General features: G+C 28.0%; 1 long non-coding RNA gene across 1 annotated transcript; it reads left to right on the top strand.

Moving 5' to 3' along the window:
• Positions 1–3,452: 3,452 nt before the first annotated feature.
• On the top strand, positions 3,453–8,052 carry LOC146928803 (uncharacterized). Its single transcript, XR_015005866.1, has 3 exons — positions 3,453–3,644; positions 3,730–3,831; positions 7,723–8,052. It is a non-coding gene; the product is annotated as an uncharacterized LOC146928803 (long non-coding RNA).
• Positions 8,053–8,405: the final 353 nt, after the last annotated feature.

Below are 8,405 nucleotides of genomic sequence, written 5' to 3' on the forward strand. Positions count from 1 at the left end.
TTTCTACTTGTCATCGTGATGTGATATCTTAAACTTCATGAAAATTTTAACTCCCTATTTATAAGCCTCCAACTTTGATTCAGAACTCCAATGTTATTTACATTGAGATCCTGACTTTCAATCTTATACTTTTCAGATTGTCATTGTCATCAACTACTTCATCTTATACTTTTCAGATTGTCATTGTCATCAACTACTTCAAAACGCATCACCCAATATAGCTAATATAAACTCGGTAACATAAAATACAAAATAAACTTATATGTTCGATTCCATGGTTGGTGTGGTAAGCGTGGTAAGAACCTGTTAATCTACCATACAATTCCTATAGTGAAAATCTTTTCTTTATAACATAATAATTATTCTAGACTCGTACACATACGTATATGCCTCAATACTTTTCCTTCACGAAAAGTATTACGGATTGATTGTTAGTTTATGTTTTTCTAGAACTGTTATGCATTGCCTCAGTTCTAATTTAAATTAGTTTGTTAGCGGCCATTTTTTCAATTAATGTTCTAACGGATTTTTTATAATTTATTTGCCAATGGTCATATTTGGTTTAAATGCTCTTCATTCTCATTTTTATGAATATGTGTCATTTCAAATATGTTTCTATTCATTGGTAACTCTTTTTGAAGAAAAAAAATAGTATTGCTTCATAAACATCTTTTTAGTTTCTATAAATTCAGTTGAGAATCAAAGCAACTTAAGACAACTACTTTCATTATCTCGATTAATATTTTCAATATCACTTGATTTCTAAAACTTTCATTCTTGAAAAACTTTGTTCATATTTAACATTCATTAAAGTTTTATGATCACAAACTATTCAAAGGTTACTCATATTGCAATACTAATTAACTATATTAAATTAAATTCATTCGAAAAGCTTCCTAACCATCCAATTTTACTCTCAGAATGACTTAATATAATTAATTCAACACCATCACTCAATGCCTCTTATTAAAACCTCAAAACATAAGTAATTTGGCGTCAAAAGAAGCCCTGAAAGGCTGAAACGCCGGAACACAGCCCCCACGGACCAAAACATACAAAACAACGTGTAATGTTAGCTGACAGGCTCGCTTTGAGCTTGCTTAGCAAGCCACGACTGCAGAAAACCCAGAAACACGGTTTTTGATCTCGGTTTCACAAATCACCCAAAATCCCAGTTTTTTTATTTCTTTGTAACCCAAAACGATAGATAAACAATACCCATCTTTATTATACTTTAATTTGGCACTTATAACAAATCGAATCATTAAACATACATAAAATTTCATGATTTTTGCGCACTTTAACATATAAAACTCAAAGCAGAACATAACCTCAATTAAAGCATGAATTTAGCACAACAACATCATGTATTCAGAGATAAATACACACCCAAAATCACAGCAACAATATTGAACACAAATTTAATATTAATCCACCAAAGATACATCAATTCAATAAAGAAAACCATTTAGAACAATGGAAAGGATAAAACCCTTCATTACCCATATGTCATACAACCCTTAGATGAATAGAAACTCCCCCTTACCTTATTAATCAGTAAAAATTAGCAATTCAACGGTTGGGTTCCTCTTTAATCTCCTCTCCTTGTTTCTCCTCTTCTCAAACCTAGCTCTTCTCACAATTATGACTTTTTACTTTGTAACCTAATTTCTCATGACTTTCTTCAATTTATATTAACTAACTTGGCTTGGTTTTTCTCATAACTTTTGTCAGGTTTACTCTAAACCCCCCCGTGTTTGGTTATTAACTCTATTGTAACTACTCAGCTCTATTATTTACACATCTGTCTATTTATTTAGATAAAAAACTACTCAATTTATTAACTTAAACCTCCCTTTCATAACTTCCTATTGTTCAATAATTAATTAACTCAACTATAATATGCTCAATACACACAATCCAACAATTTTTTTAAAAAAACACCAAACAGATAATTCCCAAATAATACTAATATCGCAAATATTATATAATAATAACGCCAATAAATTATAATTGAAATTGGGGTGTTACATGATGCACTTTGAGAGGGAAGTTTCTAAAGAGGATTGTGAAAGAGTTACAGTGAATGGAGGGAATATTTCAAGGATTGTGAAAAAAATGCAGTTGTTAGAAAGACAATTGTATGAACAAAAGTCTTTGAACACTAAAAAAAAAAAAAAATTGCTTTGCTAGAAGAAGGTTGTGATTTTAGACAATCGTGATGTATTATAGAAGCCACATCACCATTCATTGGATTTGCACAATTAACGTGTCACACACATAGCATTTTCCAAAAACATTAGAGATAACAATACTACACGTGATGAAAAATTAAAAAAATATCAGACTCTCATTCCTAAGGTATAAATCTTGTTTCATAGTTAGCCAAGTGTTTATTATATTTCTCTCAAAGTCCTTTGATGTTAAAACCTTCAAAGAAAGTTTAAAAACACTAAAATATTATCAATAACAAAAATTCGTCCCAACGTGAGCTATTCCATCAAAATGCAAAATTTGATTCAATGTTCTAAGGTAAAATCTACTTGTTTATATTGTGTGTTGTCCCACTAGACAGCAAGCTAAGCTCAACATAAGTTATTTATAAAAGATGTGATTAAAAATACCCTAAAGAGGCAATGTTGCTCGTCAATAATCTCAACCCTGCATTAAACCAATGAAAAACAAACTACTAAAAATGTGTGGTTCATCAAAGAAATGAAAGCAGGAACATATTATTAAGTTCATGAATTTAAAATCAATAAAATATTTCAAATAACTCCTGAAATTAACTAATGACCAAAGAAAACTAACATAAATAAAAAAACCTTAAAAATATACATATAATGAAAAATTATCAATGCTTTAAATTAATATTAAAATATTTACCATCTCACTAGGGTATTATTTCTATAAATAATTGTGTCACCATTCCAGATTAATAATTATCTTTTATGATTTTTATTTCCTTTTTCTTCATAAATTAAAGGTGCAGAGTAATTATTGGCTATTGAAAACTAACATAAACCAGTAAATCTTATCACCGACGTTTAATAAGGTCTTCCCTTATAAACACATTTTATTTAACCACGAGATTCAAATATGATACATTGTTTTTGATATATGAATTCAGTTTCACTGATACCAACATAGTATAATGTCGGTTCCCTTTCTCTCTCTCATCTCCCCTCTGTCTCCCCCTAGTTGGTGTATCCTAGCAAACCCATATATATATATATATATATATATATATATATATATATATATATATATATATATATTATGAAATGCTAGATAAGTAATAAAAAAAATAATTTAATATTGGTGAATAGGTCTTAACTATAATTACAAGCAACATTTTTAGGTAATATCTATTATATAGGTTAAAGGGACAAACATTATTCATAAATTAATTTAGTTACATTTAATATTAATTCTATTTAGTGAGGAATTTTGTGAAACGTAAGAAATGTTAAAAACTATTTACTTGATGCAAACATTGGATGAGATTTTTTAGCATATAAAGTGATCAGACAATTCAGCATTTGTAAGAGGCAAAGTTAAAAAAACAATGGCTGAAATTCTTCAGTTTGTTTATAATGCGATCATTTTCGTTTCTTTGTATCTTCTTGTAATTTATGCTGAAAGTAAGCTCATTCTCTTTTTTTTTATCTTATACAAAAAATTTCTCTCATATTTAGTAATAATTTTTATCTCTATTTTACATTACAGGAGAGTGTGATACTGATGCCGATTGCCAGAAAAAATTTTCTGGCTCTAATCAACATCTTTTGTGGTGCAATAACGGTTATTGTGAGTGTCGTACCCACTAAGGTAAAACATATTTCTCTATTAGATCTAAGCCTTTTATTTTTTTCATTGTAATATTGTTACTATTATAATTTGTCTTAATTAATTTTTCATGTAATTCTTCGACCTTGCAATTTCTTTAATCGCATTAGAACCATTTTAATTTTTTTTTAGTGGGATATATAATAAATTGAAAGGGGAATCATTTTAAATAGGGACTAAGACTCTAGAAGCATCAAAATAATGGGATGAAAATAAGTACAACACACAAATAAACACCACACATTCTCGACCCAATCGTTTTAAATTTTCTTTCAGAACATTTCTATGTATTTAATGCATGCCAAACTAAGTGTTGACAATTAAATTGGTAAATTATGATGTCAAAAATGCTCTCGTTAACAATGTGAAAGCACCCTGTTACTTCTAATGGAGTCTAAACGCTTTAAGTTTATTATAGTCCATAATTTGGGCTAGAATAGACCACTATAGTGGCATCTATCCATGTGCACAATAATGATAATATCCTTTCTAAAAGATGGGACCAATAATACACCTTGTGCACCCATACACACGATAGTGGTATAACATTAATGAAATCTTATGAAATTCTTCATAAATAATCTATGTAAGTCATGGAAACTTGATCCATAAAAATCAATAACTAAACATTTATGTTTGCATGACAAAGTCATGTTTCTATTTTTCTTCATATCCATAACCTTAGTCGATTGCCGTACTTGTAATCTATTTTCATCATAATCATAGTTTCCCTAATAATATTTTATATTTATCTTACTTGTAATCCTCATGATAATAATAATCAATTTTCACACAAAAACTTTACACTATTAAAACATCCTTAAGTTTACATATAATAGGCATCATGAATATATAAATGCTTCAAACATACTGAGTACATAACTATGTTATTACAAATGAAAAATATATCATCTATGACATATCTTACATAAATAAAATATTAAATAAAAAAGATGATCCTAATGCTCTTACCCTCTCAAATGTATGCAAACAATTGAAATAGCACACTCATAATATTGACAATATAATGATAAAATATATCTCTTTAGATAATACTCTTAAGAATCAAAAAATTAATATTAGATACAATTATCTCTTTTATCCTTGCTAGATCTCGGTTAACCCTATATATATTAATTGAAAAACTGTTTTACCATATTCGTCCCAAATATGTACTAAACCTTTCATCCACTTGAGAATATTTAAAAATCGGAATAAATGTTGTGATAACTCTAGCACATACTCAAGTATGCCACAACATGTACAAAGGAAACAACACCATATTTGTTTGTTGAGATTAATTACATGCACAAGGCAAAAACCCCACCAAACACGTCTTCACAATCCGTAATTTGCAAGAAACACATAAACAAAGTTAGATGTAATCTTGGGAAAATGAAACTATATCTAAGTACCAAAGACTTATATATAAAAAAATTGTTTCTATATGGCACACCCTAAATTTTCCGTAATATATTTTCTATATATCTAAATATATGATCATGGTATAAATTTTTAGTTATTATTTTAAGTGATCATATTTGTAAATGTATGTTGCTTATTGTGACATTGTGTGAATTAATAAGTATTGCATGCATATTTTATTTTAAATATTTCTAACTCTCATCTTATTTAATTATTTTTTTATAAATAATTATCTTGGTGTCTTAATAATAATAATAATAATAATAATAATAATAATAATAATAATAATAATAATAATAATAATAATAATAATAATAAAAATAACAACAACAACACTACATGTATAAGGATGGAGGTTTAATAAATTATCTTGTTTGATATTATTAATTAAAAATATTCACAGTTATTGAGTTATAGGTAATGAGGGAGGTGTGAACAGCAAAGTTGTGTAGTTATAAAGAGAATAGTAAAAGACATGGGATAGAGTTTCATAACAACTAAAACCTAAATTGCCTCTATAAATAAAGAGACAATTAGAGAATTAGGATTACAAAGAAAATGATTTAGATAACAAAAGAAAACTAGGGTTTCGCAGAAAAGAAGCAAAAGAGTCATAGAGAGAAGCTTAGAGAGAGATTCAACCATAGAAATTCATCAATTTGGAGATATTTGAGGTAAGGAATGAGTTTTATTTAATACAAGGATTGTATATTCACGTGGGTAGTGAGGAGTCCTTGACCTTCAATGTTTTTCTTAATCCTTTTTATGATTTATTATTAAATACCTGTTTCCTTATTATGATATTGTGATTATATGTTGATGTTTGCTGCTGTATGTAATGTTTTCATGTTGTTTTCATGATTAAATTTTTGCTATAATGTTTTCTAGGAATATAAAATTGAAAGAGAGAAATTAAAGTAATTTTCTTCATAAGAAGAATATGATGTAGTCGTATTAAATTGGGTATAACTTGAGCTAGGAAACATATTTTTGAGTGAATCCAGATGGGTTTGAAAGATAAGATATAATATTATATTAATGGAAAATCTTGTAGTTTATTATTACGTGTATGATATTTTGTGATATTATGAAGATGACAGTTCCATTTTATAAATTTCTCTGAGTTAGTCAGCTTTGAAAATTGATATCTTAAGATACGAAACTCCTTTTCTAGTGGGATCAGTTGCATTTGAAAGATAACATATAGTAGTTTCTTCATTTTAAATTTCATAATTTTAACATTTACCTATATGCCTTAGTAACTCCGTGAACCCATCTGCTCTGTAACAGAATTTTTAGAGTAATGTTGTTGGCCAAAGGTAACAAACCTTGTTTTATTTTCTTCAAAAAAAAAACCTTGTTTTATTTTAAAAGGTAACAAATCAAAAGCTAATAATGTCGAACTAGTTTCCAATGTTAGTTAAGGATAAGTGTTGAAAATTGATGTGTCTAAAATAATATGTTTTAGAAGGTGAATGGAATTAGTGAAACACTAAATGATGGGAAGGGATGTGTTATTTAAAGATGAGTAGTTGACGAGTTATTTAACAAAATGTAATTGATGAATTATTTGACTAAGTGTAATTTGTGAAATATTTGATGATGTGTAATTGTTGTGTATATAATGATGTGTAATATTTAACGATGTGTGATATATAAAGATGAGTTTATTTAAAGATTGTGATATATTTAAAGATGAGTTTATGTAATGATTTGTATTAATAAATATTGATGTGGCATTCATGCATTCATTGTCAAGCATATTTGAAGATGTAGTATATGTATATGAGTGTGTGTGTGTGTGTGTGTGTGTGTGTGTGTATTTAAAGATGTAGTGGATATAAATCAGTAATGTACCTCTGATATCCAAAATATTTAAAGATGTAGTGAATTTGATGAATTATTTAATGAGGTGTAATTTTTGAATTTTTTTATGATGTGTTATTTAATGATGTTTAATTGATGTGTTATTTGACGATGTGTTATCTAATTATGAGTTATTTGATGATGTGTTATTTAAAGATGTGTATTGTCAAGTCATTAAATGATGTGTATTGTTGATGTTATTACTTGCCGATCGTCAGTCACATTTGAAGATATGATTTAAAGATGGGGGATAACTCAGTAACATAACCCGGACATCCAAAACTGGTACCACATACATATATGGTCGAGTCTAGGAGCATTGCTTTCGTATTTATGTCTCACCGATGAATTTTCTAGTTTCTTATTTGATTAATTGATTTTTGTTTTAAGTGATGAATGCTCATTTGTGATTATTTAACGATGTGAAGTTGATTCTCTGATGATGTGAAAATGTAATTATCTAACGATGTGAATGAATTATTTATGAATATATAATTGATGATGTTATGTGTTTTTATTCTCTAAATCTATTCATTATTTTTATGCATTTCTTATTTTAAATATATTCTCACCCGATTGCAGATTGGACGCCTACGCCCTTGTGGTATAGATATTCAGGACGAAGAACTGTAGAAGTTGTGAGTTGGGAGATGACGAGGAGTCTTTCTCGTCATTTTCTTTTCACTTCTTGGAGTCTATTATTTATTCATTGGTCAAAGCTCTAATTCTGTAACACTAGGGATTGGAGTTTATTTTTATTTTTCATACTGTGTTTTGAAATTCATATTTGAATTTAGTTTATTTTATTAATGACAACGTGACAATATTCTGAATTAAAATCCGCTGCACTGTTCGTAATTAATTTGAAGCATTTTTGAATAATGAGAATGTGTGACACCCTTGTATGATTTATTATTGTTTGTATTTTATTTTAGAAAATACATTTTGGGGTTGAGGGTGTTACACTATACATACATTTGTTTCATAGAAATTTTAATATAGTTATGTTAGTTCATCATTACCAATGGTTGCAGTGAAACATTATAAGCATGAGTCTAAAAAGAATAACATAATGAATTATGGACAACCCAATGATATATATCCATCCCAAAATAAGAGGTAATCAATTTGAAGAAACTTATCAAACTCAAACAATAGGTTATAAAAGCTCCAAAAAAGTTGTCTTGTAATTCAAAATTCTGATTGACAAATGGAACCATAAAACCAGAATGAAAAATATAAATAGAATGAGTAATTTATATTTA

This window comes from Medicago sativa, chromosome 4 (genome assembly GCF_051527215.1).
Source record: "Medicago sativa cultivar Bolivia chromosome 4, Bolivia_mono, whole genome shotgun sequence".
In the NCBI taxonomy this organism is placed as follows: Eukaryota; Viridiplantae; Streptophyta; class Magnoliopsida; order Fabales; family Fabaceae; genus Medicago; species Medicago sativa.